Below are 18,960 nucleotides of genomic sequence, written 5' to 3'. Positions count from 1 at the left end.
TCTCTCTTTCCCACCTTCTTTCATTCTTGTCTTCCTCCCCTCTCACCTTCCTTCCTTCCTCCCTACCTATCTTCCCACCTTCTTCATCCCTGGCCTCACCATTCTTCGTGTCAGGTTGTGACGTATAGCTTTTGTGAAACCTGGTGCTTGCTGCATAATTGATGTAAGTGTTATTGATGTTATGATATTGATGGTGGTGTCTCGCCTCCGTGTCGCGGACACCCATTTTGGGGGGAGGCTGTGTGTGTAAGAGAGTTATGGGTGAGTGTTGTGGGTGTGGGGGGAGGGGGGTGTTGTAAATGCAAGAATGATTCTGGATTTATTGTATTTTTTTATTGTCCTTAATTCACCCTGTGATTTACCTCACGTTTCTTCTCACCTTTCTCCATCTCTCTCCCTCCCCTTCTTCCTACTCATTGGAACCATGTTGCACTTCTCGTAAGGAGCAATTTCAGTATGGAGATTTGGAACCAGTCATTCCACAATTTTCCAAGTATTAATTATGGTGCCTCGTTTCCCCTCGTCTATATATACTGGCCTCTTTTGTGTTAGTGTGACTTTGTAAATGGTCCAAGACGGACCGAAACGTCGTCGTAAACTTCTCTCTCCTATGTGCGGTTATTTGTCTATTGTTCCAGTCACGGTATTGTACCTTTTTGTTCTTTCTGGTGGCTCTTTCTCGCTATAGCTACAGGGACAGGGAGTACAGCTTTAATGATCTGAACGATTTCACATACTTTCATCTCACAGCTCATGTTTGTGGTGGGGGAACGCTTGGAATTGCGGTGGCCCATTATTTAATGGGCTGGAATATGTATTCCATTGCTCTAGCCGATGCGTATCGACAGAGCGGATCATCTGGCGAAGACATTCTCAAGAGGAGGCCTGCAACCCTTGCGAGTACACACACACATGAGCAAACAAGCAAGATAGGGCACCCAAGCAAGCAATAGAATGCACCTAAGTTAGACTGCAATCTAAAATTAAAAAAAAGGTCATTATATATCAAGGAATACAATGATCGATTTAACGCTAGCGTTGATGGTGGTGACTGGCGAGAGTAGTGATGCACCACCTACCGTAACTCACCGCTAGTTAGACAGGTAGTGCTGGTTATCCTGCTAGGCTGGTAACCACAAGTAAGGACTTTTAAGTCTCGTGGAACAGTTCATATGGACTGTAAATCTTTAGTTCGATTAACGGCCCACTGATGGTAGAGCAGTTTTATCACGTCAGTATTTCACTCATTTCTTGTCAACAGTTCAAGTTCCATCACCTTTAAGAAAGGGCTCGATACGGGATGTTTTTTTTTTTTTTTTTTTTTTTTTCTGGATCTTGTCACTAAGAAGTATTTTGGGCTTCTTTCAATTTTACCGACTTTTTGTTCCCTTTGTCTCTCCTAGACAGCGATATATTAAGTTTGAACTTGGTTTTTCCATTTCTCTAACCAGTGTTTCTTTTCATTCTTGAATCTGGAACCTTTTAGAAGTCCTGTAATTCTTTATCCTCGCGTTCTAATTTTCTTCTTTTTTTTCATAACGTGTGCCTAGAGCATACTTCTAATAGCATTGAGCTCATCCTCTCATAACACTACTTTTAATCGAAGTTACTTTCCTCTTTCTCTCAAACTTACTTCAGGAAAGTCATGGTTTATTTGGCTCCATTTAGTGTATATTGTTGAAATTGAATTTGTTGAATGCACAGTGAGTGTTTAAGTTGGCCTGGTCAGGAACACTGTGCACGTGAAGCTGAGCTTCATTTACGTTGGGGTTCAAGTTTGCTATTCTGAACACCATTATGTTCCATACCAGATCCTTATTTGTAAATATAGGATGAGGAGTATTTTCTTATCTGGTAGGTTCCGCTATCTGCCGATTTAAAGTAAATTAAATCACGATCCTAACAGTTTATTTGTATATATATGACTGTTATCCATTCTGCCTCCTGGTACCTCTGCCATTATGATATTTTATATTTTCCGTTTTAGGTGCCTTAAATTGAAGTCACCATGTAACAGGCTGCTTGAGAGTGAGTTTGAAAGGTTATCAAGGTAGTGTTGATTTTTCAGTATGATTTTTAAACTTCCGGGAAGTTGTTTCATTGTTTCAGTTTCACTGCTACAGCCTGGACTACGTCATTTATAATTTCAAGTAACTCTGTTCCAGTTAGTAACTCTTTAAATACAGACCAACTCTCCTTGTAGCATATTTTTTAGTGAAGGTTTCTTCTCTTTCAGCAAGGATTCTAATTTTTTTTTTCCTTGATTTTAAGAATCCAAAAAATATTTGGGATTACTTTGTTTCACTCCTGGCTTTGTATTCTCTCTCCCGTGTTTACCACGATACACTCAGTTTTATGATTATTTTATGTAATTTTTCGTCTCCGTCTGTAGAGGGAGTCTCTTTTCCATTTTCTTTTTTAGTGGTATGAGTTTAGAGTACACTTCTTTTGGCATTTATATTTGTTTCTTGCGTCAGTAGTGCGACAAACATTTCATCCCCCACACACTCGTACATTTACCTTCTATCAGTTTAAAGCCAGAAACCATCCATTGACGGCCCCTTCTACTGAACTAGCTAACGTTATCACTCGTGTCACATAAAAATGTATCCCATCCCATGCATACATATCATGTCTACCATAGAAATCATCCAGGCTTTTCCAGCCAACAATATATACCAGGTAACCTTAACATTAGTTAATTGCTAACTCATCTTCATACCCAAATGCACCATTGGGATCTCTGTCAGTAATGTCAGTGGTTTGTGATAACATAAATATAATTGTGTTCACTTGTGTGCGGGTTACTTATATATTATTTCAGTCACGGTATTGTGCCTTTTTGTTCTTTATATGCTAAAATCGTTTATTTTCTAGAGCTGAGCTGATAATTGGGTTGCTCTCACTATATGACATGGTGTTATCTAATGTTAACTATATCCTCCATTCCAGCCTCAAAGACACTATACTCTTCATATCTCAAAAAATATTCATGTCCATATATTTAACCTGTGAGTCTGACAATGAGTATATTCTTATCCTCACAAGTTATAGGTTTTGTTTACATGCATCTTCTTGACCAGTTACACAAGTGCAACATCTGCTTATCTTTATTTTGACGGTGTTTCACCGTTCCGTAGCTTCAGTACAGAGCTTGTTAACCGGGGACTTCAGAAGGTAAAGCAACAAGTCCCTCAGCCTTGTAGAAAGTTGAAGATTGAGACACTTATGCAACATATGGGAATCTTTATTAAGGAAACGTTTCGCCATACAGTGGCTTTATCAGTCCGATATAAAGCAGAAACTGGTAAGGAGAGGAGTTTGAGGTGATCAGTCCCTCAGTTCCTCGCCATTGTGTGGTGAAACGTTTACTTCATAAAGATTCCCATATGTTGCATAAGGGTCTCAATCTTCAACTTGTCGGTTTTCAAAACCATTTATCACACACTTGTAGAAAGTGTTCTCAATCTTAGTCTTGATAAATCTTTCATCAAGACTGATGTGGAGAACACCTTTAGAACTAAGGGACTGATCACCTCATCTTGTACTGTCTCCAGTTAATAAGCTCATTATTGATACGTCTTTCCTTGTAGATAACCGATCTACAATCATCCTTTAGCAAAGGAAATTGGGTTTGAACTCTTCATGTCTGCCTCAACTTTTATCTTTAATTTTATCCCTTTTTCCGCTCATCGTTCACAGATTATTACAATTATGTTCTTATGTTCTTACCAGCAAAAGAAATCAGATCCTCCTGTCTAAGAAGCTACTCATCTTTCTTGACAGCTTCCCATTCAGCTGTCTAAGATACATTTGGAAAGTCATATTAAGCAAACTGTAATTCTCCGCCTCTTTTGAATGTAGACAATGAGACCAGGTTCCCTGTGCAAGCTCTCACCTTCAGGATAAGTGGCTGTGTCTGTAATTGTTCCTCAGCCAAGATGCTCTCATAATTGTGCGAGGTGGTGGTGGTGGTGGTAGTAGTGGTGGTAATAGTGGTGGTGGTGGTAGTGGTTATGGTGGTAGTAGTAGTAGTGGTGGGGGTGGTAGTAGTGGTGGTGGTAGTAGTGGTTATGGTGGTAGTAGTAGTGGTGGTGGTGGTAGTAGTGGTGGGGGTGATGGTAGTAGTGGTGGTGGTGGTAGTAGTAGTGGTAGTGGTTATGGTGGTAGTTGTAGTGGTGGTAGTAGTAGTAGTGATGGTGGTGGTAGTAGTAGTGGTGGAGGCGGTGGTAGTAGTGGTGGTGATGGTAGTTGTGGTGGTGGTAGTTGTGGTAGTTGTGGTGGTAGTAGTGGTACTGGTAAAGAGGTTATAGAGGGGAGGAAATTGTGGCTCCTTGGGTGTTGTGAGTGGCAGGAACAACGATACGTGGATGTCTTAGGTGGAGGTCGCAGGTGGTTTAATTATTGGGAAATAACGCCTCCAGCTGGTTTCTCCCGAGATGGAGGAGGAGAGTGAGGGTGGTACCCTGTTGTTGTGCTGCTGATGCTGCTACTGTTGTTCCTGATGCTATTGCTGTTATTCCTGATGCTGCTTCTGTTCTTGCTCCTGCTATTGATGTTGCTTTTGCTGTTGTTCCTGCTCCTGATGCTGCTGTTCAAGAATGCAGTGCTTTTGTTATGCTTCTGATGCTGATGTTTTTGTTGCTGCTGTTACTACTGTTTTCTTCTGTTTAATACTGGCGCTTGTGCTGTTTTTGTTCTCCTCAAAACAGTTCCTGATCAGCCGGGTTGTGGTGCATACGTTAGACTGCGGGCGGCGGGCACTAACAGGTTGATCGATCAGGCTAGCAACCAGGAGGTCTGGTCTGGTGCGCTGACCTCCGGAAGCAACTGCAGATGTCTGTTGTGGATCCTCCAGGAGCCACGGGAAAAGAGGGAGGCAACATGTCTACAAAACAACCTCTCTTTTTCCCTTCCCACTCTCTATTCCTTGCCCTTTCTGCCTCTCTCCCACCTCTCCTTTCTTCAACCCCCCCTCCTCTCCCTTCCCACCCAGAGACCTGCCTGATGTGTTTGACGATTGCCAGTGACAACTGTTTGTTTGAAACGGGATGAAATGTGGGGCAGAGTTTCTGGCAGTGTTGATAATACCCAACACCGGAGATGTTTGTGCCTCCTGACGTCACAGTGGCCACTTACCTTGAAGCTCAGCCACTAGTGTGTGTGTGTGTGTGTGTGTGTGTGTGTGTGTGTGTGTGTGTGTGTGTGTGTGTGTGTGTGTGTACCTGTCCTGTTGACGCTTCTCATGGTCACTGTGTCCCGAGAGAGAGAGAGAGAGAGAGAGAGACAGACAGACAGACAGACACAAACACAGATACACACACAGATACACACACAGATACACACACACACACACACACACACACACACACACACACACACACACACACACACACACACACACACACACACACACACACACACACACACACGCAAAAACCAAGTGTGCTAGGGAATGGAAGAAATATAGAAGGCAAAGGACCCAGGAGAATAAGGAGAGCAGTCGTAGAGCCAGAAACGAATATGCACAGATAAGAAGGGAGGCCCAACGACAATATGAAAACGACATAGCAGTGAAAGCCAAATCTGACCCGAAGCTGTTATACAGCCACATCAGGAGGAAAACAACAGTCAAGGACCAGGTAATCCGGCTAAGGAAGGAAGGAGGAGAGACAACAAGAAATGACCGTGAAGTATGTGAGGAACTCAACAAGAGATTCAAAGAAGTGTTCACAGAGGAGACAGAAGGGGCTCCAGAGGGACGGAGAGGTGTGGCACATCACCAGGTGCTGGACACGGTACACACAACCGAGGAAGAAGTGAAGAGGCTTCTGAGTGAGCTAGATACCTCAAAGGCAATGGGGCCAGATAACATCTCTCCATGGGTCCTGAGAGAGGGAGCAGAGGCGCTATGTGTACCCCTAGCAACAATATTCAATACATCTATCGAAACAGGGAGATTGCCTTGTCAGCATAGTTGCTGATCCCTGTGTTATATAGCATAGCATATAGTATCATCCATGTGCTTTAGATAGGAGATCCCTTTTAGGCCTGTGACTTTGTGTGACGTCATGGGATGCGCATGTGTACGTTCGTACCTCTGCCTCGGCCTCAGTCGGCGGTAGATCATCCAGGCTAGAACACGGCAAGGCTGGGCTCCATCTCCCATCATCTAAGTCTGACAATATATATCGTTACCATCCAACAAGTGTGTCTACCTTCAACCCTCGATATCTCCATTTAAGAACCCCTACGACAGCCTGAGGCATGGAAGACAGCAAATGTAGTCCCAATCTTTAAAAAAGGAGACAGACATGAAGCATTAAACTACAGACCAGTGTCACTGACATGTATAGTATGCAAAATCATGGAGAAGATTGTCAGGAGAAGAGTGGTGGAACACCTAGAAAGGAATGATCTCATCAACAGCACCCAACATGGTTTCAGGGATGGGAAATCCTGTGTCACAAACCTACTGGAGTTCTATGACAAGGTGACAGCAGTAAGACAGAGAGGGGTGGGTGGATTGCATTTTATTGGACTGCAAGAAGGCGTTTGACACAGTACCACACAAGAGATTAGTGCAAAAACTGGAGGACCAAGCAGGGATAACAGGTAAGGCACTACAATGGATCAGGGAATATTTGTCAGGAAGACAGCAGCGAGTAATGGTACGTGGCGAGGTGTCAGAGTGGGCACCTGTGAACAGCGGGTTCCCACAGGGGTCAGCCCTAGGACCAGTGCTGTTTCTGGTATTTGTGAACGACATGACAGAAGGAATAAACTCTGAGGTGTCACTGTTTGCAGATGACGTGAAGTTGATGAGAAGAATTCATTCGATCGAAGACCAGGCAGAACTACAAAGGGATCTGGACAGACTGCAGACCTGGTCCAGCAATTGGCTCCTGGAGTTCAATCCCACCAAGTGCAAAGTCATGAAGATTGGGGAAGGGCAAAGAAGACTGCAGACGGAGTACAGTCTAGGGGGCCAGAGATTACAAACCTCGCTCAAGGAAAAAGATCTTGGGGTGAGTATAACACCAGGCACATCTCCTGAAGCGCACATCAACCAAATAACTGCTGCAGCATATGGGCGCCTGGCAAACCTCAGAACAGCATTCCGACATCTTAATAAAGAGTCGTTCAGGACCCTGTACACCGTGTACGTTAGGCCCATATTGGAGTATGCGACACCAGTTTGGAACCCACACCTAGCCAAGCATGTAAAGAAACTAGAGAAAGTGCAAAGGTTTGCCACAAGACTAGTCCCAGAGCTAAGAGGTATGTCCTACGAGGAGAGGTTAAGGGAAATCAACCTGACGACACTGGAGGACAGGAGAGATAGGGGGGACATGATAACGACTTACAAAATACTGAGAGGAATTGACAAGGTGGACAAAGACAGGATGTTCCAGAGACCGGACACAGCAACAAGGGGACACAGTTGGAAGCTGAAGACACAGATGAATCACAGGGATGTTAGGAAGTATTTCTTCAGCCACAGAGTAGTCAGGAAGTGGAATAGTTTGGGAAGAGATGTAGTGGAGGCAGGATCCATACATAGCTTTAAGCAGAGGTACGATAAAGCTCATGGTTCAGGGAGAGTGACCTAGTGGCGACCAGTGAAGAGGCGGGGCCAGGAGCTTGGACTCGACCCCTGCAACCTCAACTAGGTGAGTACAACTAGGCGAGTACGTACACACACACACACACACACACACACACACATACACATACACACAGACACACAGATCGGACACAGCAACAAGGGGACACAGTTGGAAGTTGAAGACACAGATGAATCACAGGGATGTTAGGAAGTATTTCTTCAGCCACAGAGTAGTCAGGAAGTGGAGTAGTTAGGGAAGCAATGTAGTGGAGGCAGGATCCATACATGGCTTTAAGCAGAGGTATGATAAAGCTCACGGCTCAGGGAGAGTGACCTAGTAGCGACCAGTGAAGAGGCGGGGCCAGGAGCTAGGAATCGACCCCTGCAACCTCAACTAGGTGACTACAACTAGGTGAGTGAGTACACACACACACACACACACACACACACACACACACACACACACACACACACACACACACACACACACACACACACACACACACGAAATAATGCACGAACGAATTAGTGATTCAACCAGTTCATCCACCCAGGAAAACAAGATCTACGTGTTACTTTAATTCTGACTTTTTTTCCCCCCTCCTAGTTCTTGTTATGGACGCCACAGAAGATGGAACGAAACATTGCCACCACGGTTTGCGATAAGCTGATAATAAAGAGTCTCGACGTAGCGTGTATTGTCTACGATAAGCTGAGCGATACAAGAATCTACCGCTGACGTTATCAGTCTTATGGTTGTGTGGTGGGGCAGAGAGGAGCGCCAGGCTTCTCTGGTTGCTCGTAACCGGTTTAATGTTGGTTGAAGTTTTTTTTTTGTGCCTCTACCACTCCTGTCGTTGGTGCTGCTTTAACGCCACGGGTGTTTTATTTGCTCCGGAACACTGTACCAAGCACACACGCCTTGTGTAACGTGTTTATACTGATATAATGTTTTATTAAGAGCCAGCGAGGGAGTGTGTAGTGTTCCATTCACAGTTGTGTTTTAAGTATTGACTTCATCACTTCAGTTATTTAGAAGTGCTAATCTAAGTGTCAGTTTTATTGCTGATACCTTAAGTAATTTCCCTTCACGGCCTTTTTCTGGTCAAGGGTTGAGCTCCAGTTCCTGCTCCTCCTCACCCTTGAGTGAAGTGTTGTAGGTACCTCTTGGGGGTCCGTCATAACTACCTTGAAGACATTTTAAAGCTACTGTAGAATTGTCAGTCTGAATCTTTTATCACACCTCCTGGGTGATTTATACACACTCTTCGGCTCTGTTTGTAAATGAATGGCCTACCTTGGTTGCACTACGATTGCCAAACTAAATTACGTCGATTCCCTGTAAAGCTGTTTAGGTAATTGAAGTTTAGTTTCGTGGAACAGCTGAGATTGATATTGATGTAACCGTCGCCTTATGCACTGCATTCCCTTGCTGTTGATTACTGGTTCCTTGTCATACCAGAGGTGGATGAGAATGTCGATTCACTGACACTCGCATTCACTTCCAGCAGTAAATACCATTTTAGTGGTCACTTAAAGATTCACCTAAGAAGTCAAGTTACAAAGGAGTGTGAATGAGCCTCCTTACTCGAACCACTTACCTTCCTTTTTTTTAAATAACACCATTTATTTTACCACTGGTCACTCCACCAAGAGAAAGGCAGAGACTTCTCTCAACTCCTCTGGGTAATCAACTTAGTTTACCTCATTAAAGTACATTAACAATGCACTTAATTAAAATACTTCATGGAGATAATTCTAAATAAAGATAAAAGAGAATACATAATACATTTGGTATATTAATGCAGAAACCGAGTATAAGGATATTCACATAATTGCTTAATCATTTAGTATTGTAACACCAAAACAGCATGATGGTAGAGGGAATGTGGAAAAACACACTTGTGTACAGTTCAAAACAATTAAATGACTTGAACTGTACATAAGTGTGTCTTTTCCACATCTTGTCGGTATTACCATACCATTTTACAGGAAAATTACACTGAACTCTTGAGGGGGAGAGAGAAAACACAATCAGTACTGGTCGAATAGCAACACTAGCACTAAGTATACTACTCCAGGGCTTCACTTCCAGCTTCTGTTAATTTCTTCAATGCTCTCACTACAGCACTGGTTTATTTCACGTCTCAGTAACCACAAGAAATGAAAACGTGCTTCCTAACATACCTATGGCTCAGCTGGTTTTTTTTTTTACCTATGCTACTTTAGCTCTGAATCTCGCGCTTCAGTCAGTTCTTTGCTGCCCTTATCAGTTGGCTGAGGTGCATCTTTGTAAGCAGTGGATGGTGATTTCCCAGTGTCTGGCTCCGGTGATGAGATGGCCTGGGCTAATCTTCTTAAGCTTGATTTGGTTAATACTTCGAGGAGCAAGATCTTTACTGACGGTTCGAACAGTGAGATTAGGGTTGACTTTGTAGTAATCGTTGAAAATAAAAAAACTTGTTTTATGCCAAGTTACCAAGCAGGTCTTTTTTTTTACTGCAGAGCTGCTACTCTCCTACTGATTGTCGGCCTCCAGGTTCACTGTACTAAGACTGCTTTGTTGGCTCTGGCCCAATGTGCCTGGGTCCATCCTCTGGTTCAGAAGATCCAGGAGTGGTTAGTCTGAATCAATGCCCGACAAGCATGTAGATACTTTTTTGTGTGTGTGTCTGAGCCATGTTGAGAGACCGGGTAATGAACGGACTGATGGTAAAGTGAAGGCTGTTATATTGACCTCCCTCTGAGGAAACTTCTACCTCACGGTAACTCCATAGGAAGGTGTAGGCTCGGTGGGCACTAGCACCAAGGAACAAGCTATGCAGGTTCGACAGGACATAAGTGGATCTTAATGGACGGAGGATCGAGCCTCCTATATCATGCCTGCTAATAGGGCATGCCTGGCCTCGTCAGATTGATGGAGAGTAAATAGATGAGTTATGTTCTGTTTATTGTACGGGAAAATGTGTAACATCCACACGCTGTCACTTCAGGATTTAAACTGACCTGATCTAGCACTCGGGCGCTGATGCGCAATGGTTATACGAGTCGTACATAAATATTGCATACATAGACATGATGGTTAATAGTAAACTAATACAAGGGGCACCCAGTACTACATTACTGATACATATACTCTTAGCGCTATATGATCCACTTGCTAATAGCCATGTGCTCCCGTGGGCAAACTCTTAACTCTGCCTCTCGACTAAGTCTTGGTTTACATAATGAGGATACTCGTCAGGACACTGGGGAATTTTGTAAACGATTTAGTGCATTTTTTTAATTGGTGCTGGATATTTTAACGTAGCGTGATGGCATATGTTTTGCCTTGTTTGCCTGTTTGTGGTTTTCTTTTTTTTTTTGTGGAAGATTTTTGGTTACGAGTGTTAGTATTTATGATTATATACAAATTTTGATGACAAAAGTGCTGAATGTGATGGGTCAGAGTTCTTTACTTCCTTTTCTATTATTACCCTTGAGTATCTTTTACTTCATAGTAATATTACCCCCTCTAAGCCTTTTTTTCCAAAGTGAACCCAAAGTTTTTAGATTCGTTCCTTATTTCTGTCTTCATAGTGCATGCTGTGTAGCTCCGCTACTGATGTGCTTAGTTATTTGTGTTGGCCGGATTAAGCTCACCTAGTTGTGTTTGCAGGGGTCGAGTCATGGCTCCTGGCACCGCTTCAACAATAATAACTAAGAATTTTATTATCAGTATGTACGATATGAACGGTGCATTCTTGGTAAATAATTACAGTTTGATTATTGAAGTACCATTACAAAAGCAACATTAAGCATAATATTTGCGCAGAACAAACCCAGAGGCTGTCGTCCTATTGGCCTAGTCTGGGCCAGTAGGCCTGCTGTAGTGTTTATTCTTATGTTCTTATCAGAGACACAGATATTAACACCACCACATAATATAACATTTGTATTTGCAAACATACAAGGTCTTGAACCACCTTACAGCCAGTCAAAGCATTTGATACCTTCACTTGGCGGTGAAAAAATGAAAGCAGTTTAGGTGACTTGTATAATTAATTGCAAATTTGAGGACCTAGTCCTGAACGTAGACGCTGCTATAACAACGTTCTAGAGTAGGAGAGATTGGAAGTGTAAAAGACCCCAGTGAAAAGCAGGGGCGCCGTGGGCACGATAAGAAAAAGCTTCATCAACGTCCTTAATCAGACTATTTGTTGTACTAACAGCAGGCATCAGAAATATTGCCGGAACAAATGTTGAAGTTTTCATGAGGAAACTGATCTGCATCAAGTGCCAGATCAACCAGACTTTGATGGATAGTTGGACCAGTGGGCATTGTAATAGTAATAGCCGGGTTGAACAGACCAGAGAGAGAAGTCTGGTCTCAGGCTGGGTTGCGAGGGTAGAAACATTCTCGAAGCTGGTCATAGGTATGTTAAAAGAAAGGGGTTTAGTTCAGGTTTGAGGGGGTGGGGGTTGTGTTGGAACTGGAAAAGGTGTCAGAGTTGTGTTGGGGGGGGGGGGGGTAAACTGAAGCGTGGGGAGGAATATGGACCATGTTCATAACACGACAAGGTCAGCACGTGACATCTAGCCCTTGGTGATCAAGGGAGGGCAGCGAGTGGGGGGAAGGGGAAGTAGATTTTAGCACGTAGAAGGGGGTGAGTGGGAAGAGGGTGAGGAAGATGAGGGGAAATATTTAGATTTGCTTGGTAAGAAGAGAATGAAATGGGTCGGAGTGGAGTGGAGTGGAGTTAGGTTTCTGGAATTTCCAAAGTAAGAATGACAAGTACGTCAGTAGAAGACAAAAACACTACAGTCAATAGTGTCATCCACTTGCCAAAGAAAAACATGGTTTATAGGTGACTAGTTCCAACTGCTTTGATATGGAGACAACGAGCTCAATACAAATACAGGATACAAAATACAGCCATACCTTCATGTAACGTATAAAATAAGTAAAAGACCTATGACTAATAATGTCAGACGGCCTGTCGTGTTGAGAGCTCAATAAAGCAAACGCAGCCAAGGCCAGGAAAATTATAGGTTACATTGCAAGAATGAAAGGAGTCACCCTATTGTTGGTATTCTTCAAATAATAGGGTGCAATGCCAAAATGAAAGGCGTCACCCTATTGTTGGTATTCTTCAAGCTATTGTTTTCCTAGATTATTGAATGTTGTCTTGTGCTTGTAGCATTTTTCAAGTCAAGAGATATATAGGAGCTAAAGAATATAGAAAACACTTTTGCTTCCCACGTTGAATTAATAACACATCTAAACTCTTAGAGAAGCTTTGAAGTGTTCAGAATGTACTCTCTGCGATAGAGAAAATTATATTGCTGATAATATATATTAAATAGTAAATACTTGAGGGTCGGGTCCCTAATCTACAAACTACCCTAACATACTGGAGTTAAAAATAAGAGATGAAGTATAGAATAAATTCATTGCAAAACGGGGGTGCAATAAGCAATTAGAGAACACTGTTACATCAGAGGTCCACGACTCAACCTATTATCACTGGATATGGTAGTTATTGCTGGAACAATTTTAAGGTTTCCATGATTTTCCTGAGTTAGTGCTGAGGATGATTTTCCAAGGCTTCCGCGTTTCTTTTTATATTATCCAGGATATTTCCCCTGTTGTTGTGTTCAACTTACTCCAGCGTCCCACTCACTGGAGGCGTCTTTGGATTGCAGCATTATATTTTTTTTGTTGTGAAAAACTTTCATGACATTGTGTTCTCAGTGTATTATGTTTGTGATGTGTCTGATTTGTTTTTCATTGTTCGTGAAGATAAAATCTTAGTGTAGCAAAATTTTTAGCGGGTTGACTCAAGTCTAATACGTCCTTGTAGCTCTCTGATAGGTGCGTGTTAATGTAGGTACCGTTTCCAGTGATACATTCTTGTCTGTCATTTTTCACTTTCTTTGGAAAAATAAAATATCTTGAGCTTTGGGGAAGAGTGCGAATTTATTTTTGTGCTTGCAAGGAGAAGGTTGAGGTTTAGTTCCTGGCTCCGCCTCTGAATCTTAGTTGCTTACTATGCTTCTATTTACGTTCGATGCCTTGTGTTTAGTTTGCCTCTTACCTCTTCTTTGAACTGGTTCTTCCTCATTAATTAATCTTTGACGAGATTTTGCTGGAATCGTTGTTTTATCTAGACATTCTCCTCCATCTGTTTTATTCCGGTCCATGGTGTTGTGTAATCATCAGGTGTACGCGCGGGGGGTCGATTCCTCGCTCCTGGTCTCACTTCATAAGTTTCGTTGACTGCCATTGCTGGTTTCTGGCTTCTTCAGACTTGTTTGCTCTACTCTAAAAACTTTCTAAAGTGCTGTCATCCACCACTTCCACATCCGGTTCATGCCACTCTCCTATTTTTGTCTGATATTGAAAATACTGGTAAACAGGGTATGTGATATACACAAGTAGTTGTAATAGACTCAAAATGCAAACACTAGGACAGTCTGTTGGAAACGTTTCGATCCTGGGACCTTGATCACGTTTCCAATAAAAATGACTGTTTGCATTTCGTCTGAAAAAAAAAAAAAACACTAATGTCCGCAGTTCGTCTGTTTCGTAGCTTTCATTTCTGATCTTCGCATTTCCTTCTCTCCATAAGAACACTATCAGTTCCTGTAAGTACATGGTTTTTCTTATACGTCTGTACGAGTTTGATCAGATGCCAGCTTGCTCACGGGTCCTGCATCCTCGAGGATTGGTCTGGTATTTGTGTATGTTAATTACTAATTTGAATTCACAGTCTGTGAGCTCTTGTATTTTTGTTTGGGTCTTTGTACGGAGTGGAGTTTTAGTGTTGTTCTTCACCTTGTTCCCATTTTCAGTGTTCTTACGTTTGGTACGCGTTGTTTGATGTGTCAGTGACACATCAGAGAGATGGTAATTCTTAAATAAACTTAACACTAGCTCTACTGGAACGAAACCTTTAAAAAGCTGCTGTAGCTACTGAAGCCTGGTGGAATGTTTGACGATAACCTCATTACCCTGATGACGTCTCCCAGCTAAGGCTGACTTATTTAATTACTTCATGTATGCAACTCATCTTGCGTGATGGAATATGACAGAAAAATCTAACGAGATTTTGTTCCCACACTATCATGTAGCTCTGGGTAGCCTCACACTGCGGTGTATCCAGAGTTATTTACTTAAGTGTTCATACCTTGGGGATTGTTTTACAAGCTAAGAGTAATCCCAACTCAACTCATTTTCAAGCCTGTGTGTGACAGTATGTTTATGGTGTGGTGCAACCATCTCCCAAGAGGTCATGTACACTGGAATTAATTGAATTTGGTGTGTTAATTCCTAAGGGTGTCACCAGAGACATGACCGTCTGGACTTGAAATGAGGAGCAGGCATGACAGGTATAACAAGTGAGACGGGTGTGATGATTGCAATAGGTGTTATAGAAGGTTGTAACTTGTATAGCAAGTGAGACGGGTGTGGTATAGGGTGAGAGAGATGGAGGTTGGGAGGGAGGAAGGTTAGACAGTACAGTAGGTAGATAGGTAGGTCAAGACAGTAATACGTAACAAGTGTGACAAGTCAAGGTCCAGTGGAGCTTGAGTCCGTGTCCTGTTATTGTCTTCCTCGTCACCTTCCCTCCCTCTCACTCTGACTTTCCCCTCACTTACCTTCCATGTTTCCCCCTCCCTCTCCTTCCCTGCTTCCCCCTCCTTACCTTATCTGCTTTCCCTCCATGATTCCTCCTCCCTTCGTCCCCGCTTCCTTTTTCCCCTGGAGTATGTGTGGTGTGCAGGTGAGGGAGAGCACCTTGCTGCAGTGTCACTATACCAGCCACAATGCTAGAGCGGCCTTAATATCACATCACTGGAGCGTTCCACTTTCACATGTTTCTTACTTTTGTAACTTTTTTTATTAGTCAAGATATGCTACATCCGTAGACACACCCGACACACTTTGATATACCTCTGATGATACATTGTGGAAAACCGTATTGTGCCGCTGTTCTCACACTGATGCTATACTTGGAGTCTCTTACGGAGGTCAGCGCCCCCGCGGCCCAGTCCCAGGTCAGCCTCCTTGTTGTTGGCCTGATTGATCTAGCTGTTAGTGCCCGCCGCTTGCAGTTCAACGTATTCATCACAGCCCGGCTGATCAGGAACAATCTTAAGGAATCTGTCAAGTTCCCTCTTGAAGATAGGGAGGTTGTAAAAGAGTCGTTATCTCTTAATACTTATTAACTTCTCTATGCTTTTCATTGGAGGTAAGCTGCACCTTCTGCCAAGCCTCTAAATTTAGGTGTGCAGATTTAGGACCAATCCCTCCAGTCTCTTCAGGTGTAGATTAAACTGCATCTTTCGCTTACATTCTAAGGAGTACAGTTCTAGGTACTTATAGCACTCTTAGTTATTTAGGTGCATGACTAAGTTTATACAAGCTGTGAAGGCTCTCTTGATATTTTCCAGCTCAGCAGTTTCTGATGCCTTGGAGGGAGTGGAAGGGGCCTTAGATGTTGCTATCACACAGTATACTTGTAGACGGTCACAGTGTGGGAAGAAAGACTTCGTTTATATCTAAGTGGACTGGGGTGGGGGCAGGGAGTCGTGCTTTATGAGGGTCATTAGTCAGGGTGGCAGGAAGTGAGCTTGGTTGTGTGTGGAAGTGAGTGTAAATGTGTAAGTGTGGTTGAAGGGGAGCTGATAAATGTTGGTGAAGGGGACTTGGGCAAACAAGTATTGAAGTGTATTCAGTGGGCTGGTGGTAGGTAATGGTAGTGTGGTGGTAAAGGAAGCTGGTGGTTGTTCCAGACTCTTAAGGTCCTGGTAACAGAGCCTGGAGCAGTAGGTTTTCAGGAGCAGGTTTCTGGTGCACCTACTCACCCTGGGGGGTCATTGATTGACCCACATTACGCTCAACACCTCTGTAATATTAGGTCATCTTCACCCCCACTACTCCCCCTCCACCCCCATCCCCTCTGGGTGACACCATCTTCCCATCAACTTGTTTTTCCGTTATTCTGTCACCTTATTCTCCTTCCGTCTTCATTACTACTGTTCCTACCCACTCAACTTCCCGACCTCTTCTTGCACACTCTTATCCTCCCTTCCCATATTCTACTCCCATTTCTCCCTTTCATTCATATAACCGTGTCTTGCTCTTTCCCAAACCCCCTCATTTATCGCTCGCTATCTTTTTCATTTTCGCATGTTTCCACAAGAATACAAAATATTTGCCAGTTTTGTAGATAAGCAAGTGGGTGAAGGTTGAGGTCGTTACTTGACGACCTTGTTATGAGAGGTGTCATGCAACGTTCGTAATGGCGCTTCATAGCATATTTACTGACTTTGTAATAGCCTTAATTAACTGTTATCGGTGTCTATTAATTCTCGTACTGTTCGAGTCAAGGACCCGGAAGTCACTATGTCAGATGACCCACAGTCAGTTTGTCAGTTCATCAAGACCCCTCATCTTAGCTGCCAGTTTGTTAGTTCAAGACCCTCATCTTGACTCCGGGTGCTTCTACGTCAACTCTATCAGCGGGTCAGTTTAATATAGGGGTTCCCATCCTTTTCTATGCCCCGCACCCCAAGGAACCAAATACAATACTGCGGGTGAACAAATTAAACTCAAAAACTAAGTTTTAATACAGTACATAAAATGCAAATATAATTTGAGCAATTAAAATAGTTTTTGGTAAAATAAACAGAATTGTGCTTTTCATTAAGACTGTCGCACCCCCTGAAATGCAATCTCTCACCCCTCGTGGGTGTGTGCACCTTAGGTTGGGAACCCCTGGTTTAATAGCTTTATGTACACCATACCCATCATGTGGTTGATAGGTAGTCAGAAGCTCAGACACAGATGTGTCCAGCGATTAGTCACCCATGTAATGGTAAGCTAAGTTACAGTGGTAACAAAAAAAAGTTTTGAACTGGCACAGTCGTGATGAGTCCTTAAAAGAGATAAATTCAGTCACAAAATATTACAATTTAGTTTACTTGTGGTTTTTAATTTATACTATTTTAGCAAAGCATGGTTAATGAATTAGTCTTCCGGTTTATTAATTATTATTATTATTATTATCAAAAAAGAAGCGCTAAGCCACAAGGACTATACAGTCCGGTTTATTAAGACCCTCAGCATGGCCACGAAGGTTACTGCAGTTACGGTGTTTCCAGTGCTGGTTTTAATATTCACAAGAAACCGTCAGAGATGTAAATACAAGTAGACATTTTTAAATGGCTTCTTGTTGCTTGTGTAAGTGGTTAATAACATTTAGGAATTTATAGGATCTTGTGAGAATCACTAACCATTAGGAATTTAAACAGCGTGAATTATGTGGTTGTTGTGTGTACAGGTAATTACCAAGGTGTACATGGGTACTGATGGTGTGCACGGGCAATCAAGGTATTCAGGGATAGTTAACGATTAAGATATATGGGTATTTAATCAAGGTATACCTGGGTAGTTAACGATTAAGGTATACCTGGGTAGTTAACGATTAAGGTATACCTGGGTAGTTAACGATTAAGGTATACCTTTGTAGTTAATGATTAAGGTATACCTGCGATAACTACTCGGGTATACCTGGGTAGTCAATGATCATGATATACCTGGGTAGTTCGTGATCAAGGTATACCTGGATAGTTAACGATCAAGGTGTATCCAGGAAGGCAGGTGTGTTGCGTCTGGTACTTCCAAGACTCAACCTACGTGTGACCAGTAATCTTACCCCCCCCCTTACCCCCTCTCTCTCCTTTTTGGCAACGTCGTGTGTTTATATATATATATATATATATATATATATATATATATATATAATGTATATATATATATATATATATATATATATATATATATATATATATATATAATGTATATATATATAATGTATATATATATATATGTGTATATATATATATAATTATATATATGTATATATATAATGTATATATATATGTATATATATAATGTATATATATATATGTATATGCAATAAGATCACAGTAAACAGAGCTAAATGGTTCAGATATGTTGATATTTTGTCTTATGCCCAAAAATGTAGATATACACCATTTCCTTGGAAAATTAAATAACTTAGCCCATTCTATAAACTTTACTGTTGAGTTTGAAGAAAATAACTCATTGCCTTTTCTAGATGTTTTAATTATTAAGGGTAATAATGAATTCGAATTTAAAATTTACAGAAAACCTACAAATAACTGTTCCTATGTCCACTATTATTCCTCGCATCAAGATAGTCAAACTCTGTTTTCTCATCAATGTTTTTGAGAGCTTTACGAATTTGTAGTCCTGAGTTCATAGATGAGGAAATATCCAAAATTTATGAAATAGGTAATGATTTAAAATACCCAAGAAA

General features: G+C 42.1%; 1 protein-coding gene across 6 annotated transcripts in view; it reads left to right on the top strand.

Annotated features, from left to right (window-relative positions):
- The window catches only part of kat80 (katanin 80), a 319,028-nt gene that overhangs the window by 200,928 nt on the left and 99,140 nt on the right, over positions 1-18,960 (top strand). The gene's annotated exons all lie outside the window — the stretch shown is intronic.

Source organism: Cherax quadricarinatus, chromosome 51, assembly GCF_038502225.1.
Source record: "Cherax quadricarinatus isolate ZL_2023a chromosome 51, ASM3850222v1, whole genome shotgun sequence".
Taxonomy (NCBI): domain Eukaryota; kingdom Metazoa; phylum Arthropoda; class Malacostraca; order Decapoda; family Parastacidae; genus Cherax; species Cherax quadricarinatus.
The sequence above is the reverse complement of the archived record's forward strand: the minus strand, read 5'-3'. Positions and strand labels throughout refer to the sequence as shown.